This window comes from Bufo bufo, chromosome 3, assembly GCF_905171765.1.
Source record: "Bufo bufo chromosome 3, aBufBuf1.1, whole genome shotgun sequence".
In the NCBI taxonomy this organism is placed as follows: Eukaryota; Metazoa; Chordata; class Amphibia; order Anura; family Bufonidae; genus Bufo; species Bufo bufo.
The window spans coordinates 485,657,987-485,678,156 of NC_053391.1; the positions used below are offsets into that span (position 1 = coordinate 485,657,987).

The following is a 20,170-nucleotide window of genomic DNA, read 5'->3' on the forward strand; positions in this document are numbered from 1 at the left end:
AACTACAAAGCTGCGGCATATTCCTGCGGCTGGCTGATAGAAGCCTTATTTAAAAGGTGAGCAGCATAAAGCAAGCTGACGTTCATGCACTTTCAGCTTATCTCCAGCTGAGCTTTGTGCTCAGAAAAGGGTACATTTCCATAGTACAGCCTGTTCTTGTAATTTTCCCTTCTACTTTCGAGGGTTCAATTCAAACCCCAAACTAATTTACAAGTATTAACATGATGCTTTATATCAACATTTGGATATTTTTCTACCAATTAGTATTTTTCCATTTTGCTTTTGTTATTTTACGTAAAGTATTTGAGTTGGAAGAAAAAAAAAGGAAATTAGTTCTACAATTCCCAGGCCACCCACCCACTTAACATGACTCCCGGAAGAGATAACCCCATGTGTCATTCAACCTTGTGACCAGGTCACCGTTTCATATCACAGGCTTTGCTTGTGACACAAAATGGGAACTTTCTAGTTAAAATAATACAAGCTTTTATAAAAGAGTAAGGCCCCTTTCACACGAGTGAGTTTTCCACACTGAATCCTGACCCATTCAGTTCAATGGGTCTGTGTACATGAGCATTGTTTTTCACGCATCACTTGTACGTTGTGTGAAAATCGCAGCATGTTCTATATTCTACCTTTTTCACGCAGCTCTGGCCCTATAGAAGTGAATGGGGCTGCGTAAAAAACACATCGCATTCGCAAGCAAGTGATTCGCAAGCGATGCGATTTTCACTGATGGTTGCTAAGAGATGTTGTTTGTAAACCTTTCATATTTTATCACGCGAGTGAAAAACGCATCGCACCCGCGCGGAAAAAACTGAACGCAATCGCAGACATAACTGACTTCCGGATCTAATCGCTCGTGTGAAAGAGGCCTAATATGTGATAAATGTGCAAGTAAAAAGCGACATAACTACAGGACTGTAGCTTATAATACACAGATTTATAAATATTGTACCACAACTACAATAAACCAACTCTTCCAGAACATCAAGGAGACTCAAGAAAAAAGGGTAGCGCCATCGCAAGAGTCCCAAAATCTCATGACAAAGCTCTGTGCCTGCAGCCATCCTGCCCGTTTCCAGCTAGTGAGGGGACGGGCGACACATCACTCATCTAACTTCTGCCTAGGGCCGACCGACAGACTTCTGTTTTCCATGCAGCAAACTATAACCTGGCTGCTAATTCTCTTTCTGTGTGACTGTGTACTAGTATCTATTCATTGAACCTCTCCCTTCAGCACTGCAAGGGTTAATTTCTTTTTGCTCTGTGTTTAGCTAATACCCTCATTAGCCCTCCTATATATGCTGGGCTCTGGGCTGTTTGTTTAACAAATTGTCTGAGCAATCTTTCAGATTCCTCTAGGTTTTACTTTCTTTCTAGGCTCTACAAAAGAGCTATAATCTATTTGTCTGTCTGTGTACTTACTTCTGCCTGTTTCCTGGATCCTCACTTTCTGCCTCCTGTCCTGACCCATGCCTGTTCACTCTACTGACCTTGAGCAGTCTGCCCTGGCCTCTGGACTGTTTCACGAATTGGCACGTACTCTGCCCGTTTCCTATGTTTATTAGCTGATCCCTTGGTGCTCGTCACCGTGGTTTCTGACCCCCACTGGGTTAGCAGCCAACCACACTGGTACTATTCCAAAAGCGGCCTGGTGGCTCACCTGCAGTGAAGGCCAGATCCCTGTTTAAGAGTTAAAGGGTGAAAAGCATGGGACTGCCAGGATAATGCCCTCAGAGCTAGTCCAAAGTCAAACAGAGAGATAACAGAAAAACAGGTAAAATAAATCGGGCCACACGAATACCCATTGGCAACCTATCAGATTTTTTTAAATAGCGCTCCTATTAGCCTAGTGAGCGCGAAATTTGCGGGGGCCATAATGGGGTGCAGGAGCGCTATTTAAAAAAAAACAGGCAGGGTGGCAGCATCAGCAGGGGGTACCCCGCAGGTACAGATATTTATCTCACTACAAAACCATGAAAGGTCCTCTTTAAGAAAGTCAACCAGGCTACCAGGAAACTGACATGTAATTACATATCCCTCATCCAAGATGGAAACACCCAACAATTTTAAGCTAAATTAAGTCAAATCTGGGAACGTGATTCCTCTATGACAGTGTACAAATTATAGGCTAACTAGTTTAGGGGGCTTAGTGAAAGACTAAATAGCATGCCATGTAAGCAAACACTGGCTATAATAGGTAGTAGGACACATGGCACAGATGTCCTCAGAAAATCTACGCACACAGACAGAAATGTCAGATTGCTGCAAAACTTAACATGCTGTAATGTCTCAGGCAGACAGGTGTAGTCTGATTAGACATGGGGTCTTGCCACAAGACGACGTAAAAGTGTTTCATCCTGGTATCCTTGGTTCAGGGTAGTGCAGTGGTGGGCAAACTTTTTTGTCAACTGGGTCAAATATCGCCAAAACCACTATTGAAATTTCTTTCGAGAGCCACATTTTTAAAACCTAAAATATTGCGTCAACAGTACCAGTGAGGACTATTAGGGCTCATGCACACGACCGTGTGCCCGCCGTTGCCATATTGCAGGCCGCATACGGCGGGTCCGCAATACACGGGCACTGGCCGTGTGCAGCCCGCATCATGGACCCATTCACTTCAGCATGCGCTACTTTTTTGCGGTGCGGGCAGTCGGATGCGGATCGCGAACCCCATTCAAGTGAATGGGTCCGCGATCCTCATGCAGCTGCCCCATGGTCTGTGTCCGTGCATTGCGGACCGCTATTTGCTGTCCACAGCACAGGCACGGCGCCCTTACATTTGTGGGCATGAGCCCAGAATGTGTTTTTACATACTTTTATATGTACTTTATTTTTTACTTTTATCAAACTTGTCTGCAGATGTGGCTGTAATGTGGATGACGCACTTATGGGGGATATCTGTGGATGACGCACTTATGGGGGATATCTGTGGATGACGCACTTATGGGGGATATCTGTGGATGACGCACTTATGGGGGATATCTGTGGAGGGCACTTATGGGGGATATCTGTGGAGGGCACTTATGGGGGATATCTGTGGATGACGCACTTATGGGGGATATCTGTGGATGACGCACTTATGGGGGATATCTGTGGATGACGCACTTATGGGGGATATCTGTGGATGACGCACTTATGGGGGATATCTGTGGATGACGCACTTATGGGGGATATCTGTGGATGACGCACTTATGGGGGATATCTGTGGATGACGCACTTATGGGGGATATCTGTGGATGACGCATTTATAGCATAAGATGCTATATAAGTGCCCTCCACAGATATCCCCCATAAGTGCCCTCCACAGATATCCCCCATAAGTGCCCTCCACAGATATCCCCCATAAGTGCCCTCCACAGATATCCCCCATAAGTGCCCTCCACAGATATCCCCCATAAGTGCCCTCCACAGATATCCCCCATAAGTGCCCTCCACAGATATCCCCCATAAGTGCCCTCCACAGATATCCCCCATAAGTGCCCTCCACAGATATCCCCCATAAGTGCCCTCCACAGATATCCCCCATAAGTGCCCTCCACAGATATCCCCCATAAGTGCCCTCCACAGATATCCCCCATAAGTGCCCTCCACAGATATCCCCCATAAGTGCCCTCCACAGATATCCCCCATAAATGCCCTCCACAGATATCCCCCATAAGTGCCCTCCACAGATATCCCCCATAAGTGCCCTCCACAGATATCCCCCATAAGTGCCCTCCACAGATATCCCCCATAAGTGCCCTCCACAGATATCCCCCATAAGTGCCCTCCACAGATATCCCCCATAAGTGCCCTCCACAGATATCCCCCATAAGTGCCCTCCACAGATATCCCCCATAAGTGCCCTCCACAGATATCCCCCATAAGTGCCCTCCAGTAAGTAAAGTAATGTATTAGTGGGGGGAAGGGTGGAGGCAGGGTATCTGCACAGACGGATCCGCACCTATAATGCAAACGATTGTATCCGTTCAGAACGGATCCGTCCTGACTTACATAGAAAGTCAATGGGGGACAGATCTGTTTTCAATTGCACCATATTGTGTCGGTGAAAACGGATACATTGTAAGTCAGGACGGATCAGTTTGGCTCCGCATCGCCAGGCGTTTTGGTGTCCGCATCCAGAGCGGAATGGAGACGGAACGGAGCCAAACTGATGCATTCTGAGCGGATCCTTATCCATTCAGAATGCATTGGGCCTGAACTGATCCGTTTTGAACAGTTTGTGAGATCCCTGAAACGGATCTCACAAACGGAATTCAAAACGCCAGTGTGAAAGTAGCCTAAGATGGGTATTGACCAGCTTAATTTTCTTGCATGGGTCTGAGTTAAATATCCAAAAATATATGATTTTTTTAATTTATTTTTTTCAAAAAATATAAAAAGGCACAAACTTGGAAATTCAGTTGCCTCGAAATGAGTGATTTATATATGGCACTTGGTAATTAATACCAGATCATTGTCAGCAGTGTAGAATGTACCCACAGTTCAGCTGCCTTAGTTCACCCATAAACATGGCAGGCATTTTAATGATTTTGCATTTATTATCTAGCATGCCAGTACGAGACATAGCAGCACTGTTCTGAGAACGTCACTCCAGATTTCATAGCTCTTTAATGAATGCGTCTAACGCACAGGCTGAAAAGCATTTCAACTTTACACTACACCTCTTGTTTCTGCAGTAGAGAAAGATTATAGCGAAAAAAATAAAGATGTTTATTGGCCAGGCCTCATATTACCTTTCACAACATTACAGGCTGAACAGCAACTTATAATAGCGCCATTCAGCCTTCTTCTATTACAACCATGATGACATTTCTAGAGAAAGCAGGAAAAAGGGTTTCCTGCTCGTTGCGAGCATGGCCACTGCGCACAAGTTTTCTACACGGATATGCGCTTGCCTCATCAGCCTTTTGGTTTTATCTAACTACAGCTTCAGTAATGAAACAAGATAACCATGAGAGAAAGAACTGGTTGGACTGGTTCAGGATATTTACTGGTTCACTGAGCCCTACATGAACACTTACCACAAAAATACGCCTTCTGAGGCAGACACACCACACTTGACACTTCAAAGCTACCTGTAACGGGCTGAACACAGGCAGAAGCTTATGTGGTACAAGACTTCTTTACACAAATTATGAAATAATGCATTCAGTGAATCAGATTTTCTCACTGTTCCATGAACACCACAAGTGTGATCTTAAAGGGAACCTGTCATCAACTTCATGGTGACCTCACCGAATACGGCATAAAGTAGTGACAGACACACTGATTTAAGCTCTGTGTCATCCATGGGCTAAAAGCAAGTGGGTGCCGAAAACCAGCATCATGATCAAAAGAGTCACGGTTATTCATGATTTCCTACTCTCCCTGCTCACCTGTTGATAATTGACAGTTCTTTTCTAGGGAGAAAACTAAGATGAAAACTGTCACCCAGCAGGTGGGTGGAGAAATAAGCCTGACTCTTCTCAGGCAGCCGTGACTTTTTACCAGGCCTGGGCTACAATGATTATGATGCTGGGTTTCGGGAAACCACTTACTTTTAGCTCATGAGTGACACCACTGAAATCAGCTTGCTTGTCACTACTTCATGCTGCCCTCAGTAAGTATTTGACAGGTTCCCTTTAAAGCAGGGGTGGCACAACCCGCGGCCCACAGAGCTATGGTTTGCGGCCCCCGTCCTGCTTGCCAGAAACACAGCTGATCGTGCGATCAGCTGTGTTTCTTCCTGGAGCGTCGCACAGCGAAGGATGACAGCTCCTGCACTGTAGCAGGACTCTGGAGCAGGATGGTCTCCTGCTATTAGTGAGAGTGGGGGAGCCGAAGAGAAGGCAGAAGCAGTTTATCAGCGCTTTGCAGTTTAAACCCAATGATCACATGATCGTGTCTTGGGGCCAGAGGAGCGCAGAGCTGCAGGGTCAGTAGACCCTGCTCAGCTCTGCCTTGTACAATGCCCCGACAGCAGCTTGTTTAAAAAAATAAATGAAATGCAATAAAATAAAAAAAACAAATAAAAGGGAGGGGGGGGGGGGAGGCAGTGTCCCTCCGAGGTCTTTTTAAAGACCTCTTGGGGGACATACAGTGTTACAAAAATATTTTAAAAAAAAAGAATTTTAACAAAAGATTTTTAAAAAAAATAAAATAAATACAATAAAAAGTAAAAGACAAAATAAAATTGTTCACTGTCCTTCAACAGCCTTTTTATGACCTCTTGGGGGATATATGTGGCAAAAATATATTTTAAAAATAAGTAATAAAGTGATTATAAAAAAAAATTCTAAATACAAATAAAAGGAAAAAAAAAGAAAGAAATTAGCAAAATAAAAAAGTCAGTGTCCACAAAGGTCTTTTTGCAGCAGAAATCTATTTAAAAATAAGTTAAAAAAAAACAAAAAACAAAACTATCACCATTATCACCCCATTCACATGAAACTATACATATTATATAATAAAACGATCCAAGACAAAATAGAGAATTATAATAACTTGCATTAAATTAAAGTGTTAACCAATTTTAAAGGGTTAACCAATAAGTGCTAAATCATTAAAGGGTTAACCAATAAGTGCTTTCCCCACTAGTAGGGACTCATGCAAATGACCATACAGTGTTTAGTGGTCCGCAAAACACGGATACCAGCTTTGTGTGTGCTGCATTTTGCGGAACGGAGCAACAGATGAGGACAGCACACGGAGAGCTGTCTAAAAAGATTTTGGGCAATGAACAGGAACCTTCAAAAGGTAATACTTGACATTCAGAACTTATGACTTTTTCAAGGACTGTTTGCTCTACATTGTATTGCTTACTAATGATGCTGTGAATCTGGCAAGTGGGGGCAGAGGTCAGCCCCAGTCATTATGTAGGTCTCGTATAAGGCTCCATTCACACGTCCGCACATTGCCGGCACTAATAGAAATATGCTTGTTCTTGTCCGCAATTGCGGACAAGAATAGGACATGTTCTATTTTTTTGCAGAATGGAAGTGCTGCCCCATAGAAATGAATAGGTCCGCAATTCCGTTCCGCATTGCGGACATGTGAATGGAGCCTAACTGTAAGTGCTCAGATCAGACTACAAATACTCCACAGACGGGGTCCTGAAACGTCACAGTATCCATATTTGAACACATAAGTAGGTAGCACAGATGCAGCTACAGACTGAGGATAGGTCATCAATATATGAATACTGGAAAACCCCTTGAAGCATCTGTATAATCATGCCTTTTCCTACAGTCAAGCACAATACATTAAAGGGGTTCTGCACTTTCATTTAACTGATGATCTATCCTCTGGATAGATCATCAGCTTCTGATCGGCGGGGGTCCGACACCTGGGACCCCCACCGATCAGCTGTTTGAGAAGGCAGCGCCGCGGCCTTCTCACTGTTTACTGCCGGGCCACTGACGTCACGACTAGTATCAACTAGTGTGGGTGCGGCTAAGCTCCATTCAAGTGAACAGAGCTTAGCCACGCCCACGCTAGTTGATACTAGTCGTGACGTCAGTGGCCCGGCAGTAAACAGTGAGAAGGCCGCGGCGCTGCCTTCTCAAACAGCTGATCGGTGGGGGTCCCAGGTGTCGGACCCCCGCCGATCAGAAGCTGATGATCTATCCAGAGGATAGATCATCAGTTAATGAAAGTGCAGAACCCCTTTAAAGAGAACCTGTCACCAGGATTTTGTGTATAGAGCTGAGGACATGGGTTGCTAGATGGCCGCTAGCACACCCGCAATACCCAGTCCCCATAGCTCTGTGTGCTTTTATTGTGTAAACAAAAAGATTTGATACATATGCAAATTAACCTGAGAGGAGTCCTGTCCTGTCAGGATAATTTGCTTATGTATCAAATCAGGTTTTTTTACACAATAAAAGCACACAGAGCTATGGGGACTGGGTATTGCGGATGTGCTAGCGGCCATCTAGCACAGGGCTTGACAAATTTCCTTGGAATCTAGGAGCCAGCTAAAAAAGTTAGGAGCCGTTTTTTTTTTTTTTTTTTACCTTATAAAGCCTTATTTTCAGCGACAAAAATAACACCTCTTAAATTAACATATAAAGAAGTCTAGAACCAAACAACATGGGCATTGTTTATTATCAGTGTGCTGTGACGTCACTGTGTGTATAATCCCTGCGCTGTGACGTCACTGTGTGTATAATCCCTGCGCTGTGACGTCACTGTGTGTATAATCCCTGCGCTGTGACGTCACTGTGTGTATAATCCCTGCGCTGTGACGTCACTGTGTGTATAATCCCTGCGCTGTGACGTCACTGTGTGTATAATCCCTGCGCTGTGACGTCACTGTGTGTATAATCCCTGCGCTGTGACGTCACTGTGTGTATAATCCCTGCGCTGTGACGTCACTGTGTGTATAATCCCTGTGCTGCAGCTGACAGAACTGAGATCCCTTCCCCAGGATGTTTGGTCCAGGCTCATCATTAATCTCATAGAACTGCAGCTATGAAATCCACAGGGTACTGCAGCAAATACCAGCAAAATCCTCACACTTCATAAAATCCACACGGAAATGAACCTACTGTGCACATTTCAAATCCGCACCGTGGTAATATATGATTTCACCATGTGTAACTGATCGTGGCTGAATTCCACAGCAAATCCACACGCTACATGTAGAGTTTGATATAAATCCACAACAGGTAATCCTCTGTGGAAAATCTTTCCATTGGAATTACCCTAGGAATACTGAGGGGCCTTCCAGCTCTCTCATGGATGGTCACCAAGCTTTCCTGGTCTCCTAGTCCCGAGGATAACATATTTCAGTACGGGAAGATATAGAGAAGTTATCAGAGGATTTAGCCATTCAGGAGTCTTATGGCAGCTCCTAGGAGACCTGTGTGGTATACAGCCTGTCACCCAGCTTTCCTGATGAGAATATATCTCAGTATGGGAACATATAGAGAAGTCATCAGATGATTTGGCCATTCAGTAGTCTTAGTTCTCATAGGAGCTGCAACCCGGCTTTCCAAGACTCCTGAATAGGTAAATCATATGATAACGTATCTAAATGTTCCTATACTGAGATATATTCTCTTCAGGAGACCAGGAAAGCTGGGTGACAGACAGCCTGTATACCACACAGCTCTCCTAGGAGCTGCCATCCGGCTTTCTGTGTGGTATACAGGCTGTCACCCAGCTTTCCTAGAAAGGGAAAGAACTAAGAAATGGCCAAATGGTAACTGTAGGGATAGAGCACGGTGCAGGAATGGCCACCAGTTGTGGCTAGCAGGAGCTCGGGCTCCCCGCTGGGTTCATGGTCGTGCTCGAGGCCAACTTGGCTGCAGCAGGCAGACATTACAAACTTTGAGCCTGGCGGATAAGTGCAGAGCGCATCATTTACCGCCGCAGAGCCGGCCGTGCAGGGACCTGGCAGCACTTGGTGCCCTGGGATGTTGCGCTGCCCGATCATGTCCCTTGCTGTATACAGCAGGAGGAATGATGATGGGCTGATTGTCTTTCCTCCACTTGTCAGCGAGTGCAGCGCAGCTACCTGTGCTCCCGCTCTGCCTCCCCTGCACTAACTCCTCTTACCCCGCCGAGGCTCTCTCACCGGGACACGGGCTCTGATGTCTGCCAGACAGTTATCACATAAGCATCGGCCGGGCTCCGGTAAAGGCTTCGCCATTTTTAACTGCCCTGGAGATGACGCACGGCTACATCAGCACGCTGCGACCGACAGACGGCGAGAGAGAGTGGCCAAACCACGATGGAGCCGAAAGCTGAGGGGTCCGGGCAGAGTGGCAGTCCGAGCCTGGGCGCAAGTGATAAAAAAAAAAAAAAAAAGGTTTTATTTTGCTCGCGGTCCTAACCCTCCAGTGGCTGCGCCCGGTTGCTGGTGTGCTGGGCCTATTTTCAAGCAGGGGCAAATACCCAGGCGCCAGGACAAAATTCCTAGTCGCCATGGCGACCTGGCGCCTGGGATTTGTCGAGCCCTGATCTAGCAACCCATGTCCTCAGCTCTATACACAAAATCCCGGTGACCGGTTCCCTTTAAGGGTACTTTCACACTTGCGGCAGAGGATTCCGGCAGGCAGTTCCGTCACCAGAACTGCCTGCCGGATCCGTCAAAACGTATGCCAACTGATGGCATTTGTCAGACGGATCAGGATCCTGATCCGTATGACAAATGCACTGAAATGCCGGATCCAGCATTAATGCATGTCAATGGAAAAAAAAATTCCGGATCCGGCATTCCGGCAAGTGTTCCGTAATTTTGGACAGAGATAAAACCGCAGCATGCTGGGGTATTATCTCAGTCCTGAAAAGACAAGAAGACTGAACTGAAGACATCCTGATGCATCCTGAACGGATTGCTCTCCATTCAGAAAGCATTAGGATAAAACTGATCAGTTCTTTTCCGGTATAGAGCCCCTAGGACGGAACTCAGCGCCGGAAAAGAATAACGCTAGTGTGAAAGTACCCCAAGTACTAGAGACTTTATTACAAGCTTCTACCTGACAAAAACTGATAGAGTGACTTTCAAACAGTCACATTCTAGGAAAGCAGGTGCCAAGAATCTGAGTGAATCACTTTACATTTCTTAAAAAAGAACCAGGAGCCTGTAACAGCAGGAGGATGAGACTGTACAGTGTAAGAATTGTATGGTGAGTGTACCTCGGTTTTTCTGCTGCCTAGAGTTGGTCAAACACTTTCGATAGCTGTTGGCCAAGTGCTCACGTTACTGACAGCGATTCCTGGCGGCTTCTCCCCCCCATCCCTCCATACACAGGCCAGCTCAACTGTCAATCAACAGGTCACTAATAAACTGGATGCATTTTAGGACTCCACTTAGTTTGGCTCGTATTCTAGCTGGACATCTCGCACAGCCCTGACAATTTGCTGCATGCGCCTCTGCTCTGAGTAGCAGCACAAGCACAGAGGCTCTGCTTCTCATACCAGGGGAAGGACTGTTCACGTGCCACTACCCTCAAGTGTTGAAGCGCATGCGCGGTCTCTGCTCAGGTATTGGCAGCAGAGCTTCTGCGCTTGTGCTGCTACTCAGATTGTCAGGGCTGAGCAAGATGCCCGGCCCTGTCAATCAGGCGTCAGGGGGGAGCTTCTTCGGCACCGGGGACAGCCCCTCGCAGCTGAATCTGTGATTCACTGACACGTACGTAAATAAGGCCTAATTTAGGAATATATATATATATATATATATATATTGGGTTTGGTTCTTGCATAAAGGTTCTGCTCACAAAATAATTACACACGCACAAGCAAGTATGTAAAGCTAATGTTAGTTTTGCAAGACGTGCCAAAGAGCCAGGAGCATTTCTTCTTTATGTCTTCTGCAGCTCATCACTTTTGTATTGAAAGCCGGGGTATGCCCATTTAAGCTGAGAATTTAATTCTTTATGTGAACGTTTTAGTTTCCATTTCAGCCCCCGGGGACACAGCATAGTCTTTGAGAAATAAAGGACCCTAAAAGCATGTGAAGTAGGTTTTCTCTCCATGAGGTCACTTGTTCGGAGGAAATCATATAGCTACATCATAAAACCAGCTTTGTTTCCTCTGCAGTTAGCCCATGGCTGTTCCCGCCCAACAAAAGCACAGTCATTTGTTCTGAGGCCGGCAGACTGAGAAATGTGCAGCAAAGAGCAGAGCTTATCCCCGGCATAGCCGTCCAGTACATTCTGCTATTCTATTAAACTTCATGTTTATTTTATGATTATCCTAAATGGTGCTCTGCTAATACAAAGGAACGGCGTGGCACTTTCCCATGCTGGAGCATGCCATGTTTAACCTGATGTTCTTTATGGTGCTCACTGATTTCATTCCAGTTAGTGTACAGCTGGGCCTGCAAAGCCATGCAAAATCAACACAACTTCCAGCACGTTGCGGGTCACTTACAGAGTGCGCCAAGCCTGTTTTAGGGTTAAAAAACAAAAAGTTGCAAGACCTCATTTTGAAACTTTATAAACATCTATGCAACAGTATTTTGTTGCACAGGCGTTCTTATGACATCTTTGCCACTTGGGAGCCATTTTTATGCCTGAAAGAATGCATAAGAATAGAGTAAAAACTACTCCGTCATAAATTAGGGGATTTCTCCGTCAGAGCAAGGGAGAAACATTTGACCCCCGTTGTGCAGATATGTAGACAGATAGCGATATATAGCTACATCTCTAACAGTTTATTCACACGTGTGGATCAAGTCATGGTTTTCGCTGCAATTTTATCAAAAATGATCCAAAACGCATCAGTATAATCTCCATTTTGGGAAAAAATCCTGCCATAACTGCTACACAACTTCTAAAGTCCTTAAAAGCAAACCCCGTACCCAAATATGTCCACACCTTCCTGCTGTTGTTTTCTGAATGGTGAACTCTGTTTGGTGGCTACTAACCGCATCTCCACTGGTCCCTTGCACTACCATTGATAAATCTTCCACAGTATTTCTGGGTTAATTGGTTTAGGCAGGGTGCTGAATCTCCTTAATGAGACTAGTCCTCTATGGAGACTTTCTGGAAGTACTCCTTGGTTTGGAAACGTATTAGCAATGCTCCATATATTCCCTATTCCCTTGTCAAATCTCAAGGCTTGTTGGAAACTTGGATTTTGACACTGCCAAGAGGCGGCGCTAGCAAGATGGTTCTCTTCCTTGGGAGATACCTCTTTCCATATGGGCTATTTGGTAATAGAACATATGTTTACCATTGGGTCCAGTAAATACTACCATAGCTGAGGCTAGACTTTTAACTATCGAGTGACAGCTGCACTGTGCAGGACTACATACAAGTCGACTTACTGCTTTGGACTACAGTTGTCAGCTGTTTTCCTGTGCACCAGTCTTGATAAATCTCCCCCTATGATACTGAACAAAACAATCACTGAGCACAAAGAAATAGCAAGTCCTCGTGGTGTAAAATGAAAGCTGTGCAGTGATTGCTCGCTATGGGCAACAAAGACTCAGTTTCTCTTTTAGTTTCATAAATCTGTCCAATGAGGTGGTATCTGGTGACTTCAAGGACATTGTCATTCATGGAACATATGATGCACAAGATCAACAAGTTGGGGAGGGTGCAGAATTTAAAGCCTTCAGAAAACTTTTGATATGTCCACAAACTCCCACTGATCGCTGGAACGAGGAGAGAGAACCACTCACATTAGCGTGATCTATCTCCTTGCTACGAAAGACGGAATCAAGACTGGCCTTTAGACTTTCTATTAAGCCCATCTTCTGCAGCCATGGAGAGACAGCACTCAGACCCCCACTTATCAAAACCTTTGATATGTTGTGAAAGCTAAACACAAGTTCCAAGAGGCAGGTAGCCAACGTCTAGATATTTGTTACTGGCAGCTACATTTTTGGTTGTCTACAGACCTCTATAAGATAATCTATTGCTTGGCCACTAAAAAAAAAAAACTGTCACATTCAAAAATCTACATTACTTTGTCCACCTCTGCAGAGTCACAGTGGAAGATGAACTGAAGTGGATTGAAGTGATTTATGTACAGTAGTAGTTTGGTTAGAAGATGAGAAGAGAATCCGGTGCTGCTGCCCCTTCACCTGGATGTTTGATGCCATCTAAACAAATTCAGCAGTGGTTTCTCTGAAATCCGCTGCCACAAAAATTGCCCAAAATAGACTCGTTTTTTCTGGGGCATTGCTGCAGGACTCACTGCTTTCAACCATTTCATTGCATAGGATGAAAGCCATGGGTAAAACCCGCAGCATAAACTGACAAGCTGTGGATGGAAAAGCTACATTGCAAGTAAGTTTACGATACTGCTTTTTTCTCCACAGCGTGTGGATGAAATTTCTGAAAATCTCATACTTTGCTAGTACTGTAAGGGCTGCTGCTGTGGCCATACCCTAATTGTTTAAAGTTGTTTGCTTTCTGAAACGTTATACACAGACGTGTAATGGCAAATCAAATGTTTACCCCAACACACCTGCCCATGGGTGCTGTATGTAAGCAGACTGTCATGGATTCCAAGATGGCGTCAGACATCAGATTTACCCACAAGGCCTCCATGGCTGCAGAGGTCAATATACAGGCAGCTGCATCTCCTGCATTTGTGCCTAAGGTGGATGTTTTCTGCACCTGTGCAGTAGGGGATACAGCCAGGAGCGGTAAATCACGCGACCCTTGCCATCCTGGATGTGGCGGTCTGTTTATGAATAGCATCGATGGAAATGCAGGGGTAAGCATTCCATCAGTCTCCTCAGACAAAGTCCACTAACAGGACTGGTACTCGCAGAATGTATTGTGCACAACTCTTTGCGACCTGGATTGGAGTGTAAGTTAATATCGAACCATCATCATCCCCATGGAAATAAAAACATTCAAAGCTAGTTTACGGAAAGTGTGATGAGCCAGAGTTTCTAAAAGGTGACAGATGATATGGTGTGGAACAAATCTGACATCCTTTCTATACACACACAACAGTATCCGTTTTGCAGTCCATAAACAGCGCATCCGTAAAACCTGGATATTGGCCATGTGTGCCCCACATTTTCTCATTCAGCAGGTCCTGCACTACTGTAGAAATGATACTTTTGTATACAATATGGACAAGAATCGGAAGTGTTCTATTTTTTTTTTTTTGGGGGGGGGGGGGCACGGACCGGACATACTGATGCGGACAGCATATGATACGGCCCCATAGAAATGAATGTTTCGGACCTAAGATACAGTCATGTGCATGGGGCTTAAATAAGTATGGTGGCTATTATATTGGTTTGAATTTTTTATTTTTTTTAAGCCTTATGCTTACAGTTCATGCGTAAATAGGGTCTCAAGACTGCGTTCTGCGACATTAACACCCATGTGCCAAAATATTGTCACACATGATGTTGTCACACTGCTCTTAACACTGAGGAGTGGCGGGTGATGGCAAATTTACTATCAATTACATGAACTGGGGCAAACGATAACTGAAATCTACTCCAATCAGGGACTGGAGTAGATTTCAAAGTAGGAGCACAGACTGGCGGAGGATGCACACACCGGGGGAGATTTATCAAACTGGTGTAAAGTGGAACTGGCTTGGTTGCACATATCAACCAATTAGATTCCACCTTTCATTTTCCAAAGGAGATGTGAAAAATGAAAGGTGGAATCTGATTGGTTGCTATGGGCAACTAGGCCAGTTCTATTTTATAACAGTTTGATAAATCTCCCCCACCTCGTCATAAATTAGGCATATCCTCCTGCACCATAGGGGGAATCAAAGATCAGTGTAAAACTCCAGTCTTTGATAAATGACCCCCCACTGTCCAAGTATGCTTGCTCTGAGTACATGATGCTTCAGGACATATCTAAAAGTAATCTGGTCTGAAAGTTCCAGAAGATGTGTTTTGGTTGGATGGAAAAAAAAAGTCTGAGGCAAGTCAGCTACTAGAATAACACCATCCGGACTGGTAATCTGATCTGGGAGATACATGATCACAGCAACGCAAATAAATTAAATAATAATCCGAACAAGTCCAGCTACAGGCGCTTTTACATGAACCATCCTGAAAAGATTAGTGTTTTTCTCTAGTAAGGTGGCTGAAAGGTAGAAAGGAGATTTTCTTCTTTTGCAGAAAGCCCAAGAAGAATAATCTATTAAATAAAACTTGATATTAGATCACTGTATATTACAGTATATGGCATAAAACATGGAGAATGTATGCTGCTCCTGTGGCCATAGTCAGAGATATGTTTTGTCCTTGGTTGCGATTAAAGGGTCACTAACTTTTCAAAAAACTTTTGATATGTAATAGTCATATCAAAAGTTTAGAATGGTGGGGGTCTGAGCGCGGAGACCACCACCGATCCCTAGAACAATAGCATACTCTCTCTCCTCGCTGCTGAGGACCGAACCAAGACGGGTCCCATAGACTTCTGTGGAGCCCGTCTCATTCAGCGAGGAAAGAGGGCGCAATATGCATCCACTCCTCTCCCCTCGTTCTAGGGATCATGGGGGTCTCAGTGCTCAGACCCCAACCGATCTAAACGTTTGATATGTCTCTATTTCACATTATAATATAGGTAATAAAATATCCTAGCAATAAATACTGACTCACATGAACTGTCACTACCCAACAATTCAGCCCCTCGCTCCCCTGAACATGGCCATCAGACACTCCAAAAATTATTTCAATCCACCAATGTTTGGGGATATAAAATCATGTTCCATGTAAATGGCTCTCTATTGAACACATTTAATCACTCCCTATGTTGATTCCCAACAAATAATATGTTAAGAATTTGAGCTGCTATATCGTATTTACTGCCCCATATTTGTTTGTAAGCTGACATTTCCAGTACAAAAGCCTGATGGCCGACTAATCCAATTATAAAACAGCATATTCTTAATGCTTTCCTGCTACAGAATGGCTATTTCTATGTTCTAGGGTTAATCCATATTACATTTATGTTCCTTCATTTTTGTGAATTCAACTAAGCTCCACTAAAATGGCTAAGCATTAAAATACACTTTAATGATGAAAACAGCGAATCTGAAAAGGAGAACTCTGGTGCTACGGTACTAAGAAAAAAAATAACGTGGCACATGGTCCTGAATAACCAGGGACCTGCTGCACACAAACTACTAGTGGCGATCATTCATCCTCACACAGAGGGGGCGATCACTGCATGTAAACGTAGCTCTACTGCAGCTTAAAGATCAAGTATCGCAATCAAACTACTGCCAATCATTCCAATGTGCATGCCATGTTAGGCCGAGTTCACACTTCAGTTGTTTAATCAGTTACTTCCATGAGATATTGTGAGCCAAAACCCATAATGAAGCCTACTCAAGAGAACAGGTGTACTGGAAAGATTTCCTCCTGTTCTGTTTCTAATCCGCATCTGGTTTTGGCTCACAATAACTGATGGAAACAACGGACGTGTGAACTCAGCCTAAAAAGTCCATAAGACTGGAAAATCTTTATTTCCCCAGATACCTGCTGTCAGGAGGCCCCATCAAAACCATCAGGTTCGGCAGACATTTATCTAATAAGCATGGCCAGCTTATTTTGACTGTTTTAAAGGGGTTGTCTCCTCTCAACAATCAGGTGGCTGAGACTTAATCTTATCTCATGTTAGTAACCGCGGGACGAGACAACCCCTTTAAAGGGGTTGTCCACTTTTTACCATTGATGACCTATCCTCAGGATAGGTCATCAATATCATATCAGCGGAGGTCCGACTCCTGGCACCCCCAATTATATGTTTGAAGAGAAGGCAGTGCTTATACAAGCCCTGTCTTCCCTGCTCTATTTACCTGCTCGTCACAGCAATTGCAGTGGTGATCAGGTGTAATTACAAGTATGGTGTCCCCATTCACTTCTATGGGACAGATTTATCCTATAAACTGGAACAGACAGAGCCATGTTGAATGGGGACGCAATGCTTGTAATTACAGCTGCTCACCACTGCAATTGCTGCGGCGAGTAGGTAAACAAAGGAGAGAAGGCAGCACTCCTCTTCAAACTGATGATCCACGGGGGTGCTGGGTGTCTGACCCCACCAATCTGATATTTATGACCTATCCTAAGCATAGGTCATCAATAGTAAAAAGCGGACAACCCCTTTAAGTTGTAGCTCTGAAAAAATACCTTTCTTTCAGCGATATGTAAAAAAGCCGCGGCACTCCAATGGATCCAATTAAATTCCTTTATTACACCTTATGCAGCGACGTTTCGACCAAACTGTCTTTATCAAGCTCACTGAACTTTATTAAAACTGGTGGTAAGGAAAAGTGGCTTAGTTGCCCATAGCAACCAATCAGATTCCACCTTTCATTTTTCAGATCTCCTTTGGAAAATGAAAGGCGGAATCTGACTGGTAAAATCAGTTTTGATAAAACTCCCTGTGCCTTTTGCCTCTTTCACACGAGAATATAGAAATCTGTCTGTATTCTGGCTCCAGAATACGCACAGATTTCGGATGACTTACCATCCAGATCAGTATTTCTTCAGTAAATTATCTGGATTTACATGCGTATTCCTTCCTGATGCACTCCCATAGACTACCATAGGTGTATATGGAAGCAAATACACACAACACTAGGACATGCTGCAGATTTCACACACTGACGGAAATGAAAAGCCCATGTGAACAGCCCTATTCATTAACATTAGCAGCGGATCCCAGTACACAAAATACATGCGATACAGGAATTGTGTGAATGAGGCCTAAGAGGAGATTGTTGCCTCTACGACATAGCCAGACATTCGTAGAAGGCTTATCCATAAAATGTAAGGGAACGTTTTATGGAGCACTGCTTTCACATATCCGCTGGGATTCCTGCAAACAATTTTTTTAAAGCTCTGGGAACATTTTAGTGAACAGACTATTCACTGACGAGGCAAGGCAGTTCCAGGTAAGCAATACAGCAAGGCCCACTTTACGTCCAGCATGGCTATAAATCGGACATAAACAGCTATGAGACGAGCTAAGGAATTAGCTTGTAAAGCCATAATACAACGCAGCCGGGTCCTCACCTTTCTGAAAAGATGAAAAAAGTATCACTATTAGGAGTCATTATTCATTTAAAAAACTCACCCATTTTGTATTAAATCATGATCGTTCTCCCACCTATAACCACAAAACAAGTCCATGGGAGGAATTGATCATGTCTGTCTTAGTAGCTGTCTGGATGGATCAGGCCATGGTGGACAATGCTAGACTGTGCAGGGACACACCAAACTAGTAACGCCCATCTGTACCCTTTATCCCTAAACTTCCATAAAGAATAGAAGAAGAATGGCAAAACAAAGTCATAAGAATAAATGTTCCAAAATTGTCATTTCATATGGGATACAATTATTTACTAAAACAGACATGTTACGAGTGGTGACAGGTAGTGTTGAGCGAACTTGAGATTTAAATTCAGCATCTAAAGTTCGGGTTATCGAAGAATCACGTTATGGATTCTAAATTCCGTTATGGTCCGCGGTAGCGGAATCCATAACGCGATTCTTCGATAACCCCAACTTTAGACGCCGAACTTAAAGGGATTCTGTCACCAGGTTTTGGGCTATAGAGCTGCGGACATGCACGGCTAGATCGCCGCTAGCATGTCCGCAATATATCTGTCCTATAGGGCTGTGTGCTTTTAATTTCTTTAAAAAAGGATTTTATAGATATGTAAATTAGTCTTGAATGTGTCCAAGGGGCTGTACTGACCTTCCTGGAGCCCAGCCGTGCCCAGCCACGCCCGCCTGTGAAGGAGCCCAGCACCGCCTATGTCCTCCGAATCTCCTCCTTTCATCAACTATAGATTGCCGTAATCTCGCGATGCGCAGTTCTCTCCCTGAGGCTGATGCCAGCACAGGGAAAGAACACTATACCGGCACTGCGCATCGCGAGATTATGGCAATCTATAGTTGATGAAAGGAGGAGATTCGGAGGACACAAGTTCACTCAACACTAGTGACAGGTCCTCTACAAAAAGCTGCAAAACAAAGCTTTGGCAAAATTTTTGGGCTCACTTGCACAAAAATGTTGTGACTTAAAGGGAACCTGTCACCAGGATTTTGTGTATAGAGCTGAGGACATGGGTTGCTAGATGGCCGCTAGCACATCCACAATAACCAGTCCCCATAGCTCTGTGTGCTTTTATTGTGTAAAGAAAACGATTTGATACACATGCAAATTAACCTGAGATGAGTCCTGTCCCTGACTCATCTCACATACAGGACTCATCTCATGGACAGTACTTATCTCAGGTTAATTTGCATCTGTATCAAATCGTTTTTGTTTTTTTTTACACAATAAAAGCACACAGAGCTATGGGGACTGGGTATTGTGGATGTTCTAGCGGCGATCTAGCAGCCCATGTCCTCAGCTCTATACACAAAATCCCGGTGACAGGTTCCCTTTAACACCACTCACACCAGTTTTGAAAAGCTGGTGGGAAACTGCATTAGAGATGAGTCAATCGATTGTAACGAATCAATTTGTCTCATCAGCAGGACGTCTTCACTGGTGAGGGGCTGTCCCTGGAGGTGAGGAAGCGCCTACATGACGCCAGCCTGACAGAGCCAGTTATTTAGTCCGACCCCGACAATTTCCTGCCTGCGCCGCTGCTCCGATTAGCAGAACAAGGGCACAGGCTCTGCTTTGGAGCAGCGCCTACGCAGGCGTGGATTTTCCGGTGGAAAATTCCACCACGTGTGAAGGCACCCTAAAAATGATGGCGTGTGCATGAA

At 44.4% G+C, this 20,170-nt stretch overlaps 1 protein-coding gene across 3 annotated transcripts in view; it reads right to left on the bottom strand.

Annotated features, from left to right (window-relative positions):
* Window positions 1-20,170, bottom strand: part of FARP1 (FERM, ARH/RhoGEF and pleckstrin domain protein 1) — a 214,736-nt gene that overhangs the window by 104,603 nt on the left and 89,963 nt on the right. The window lies entirely within an intron of this gene.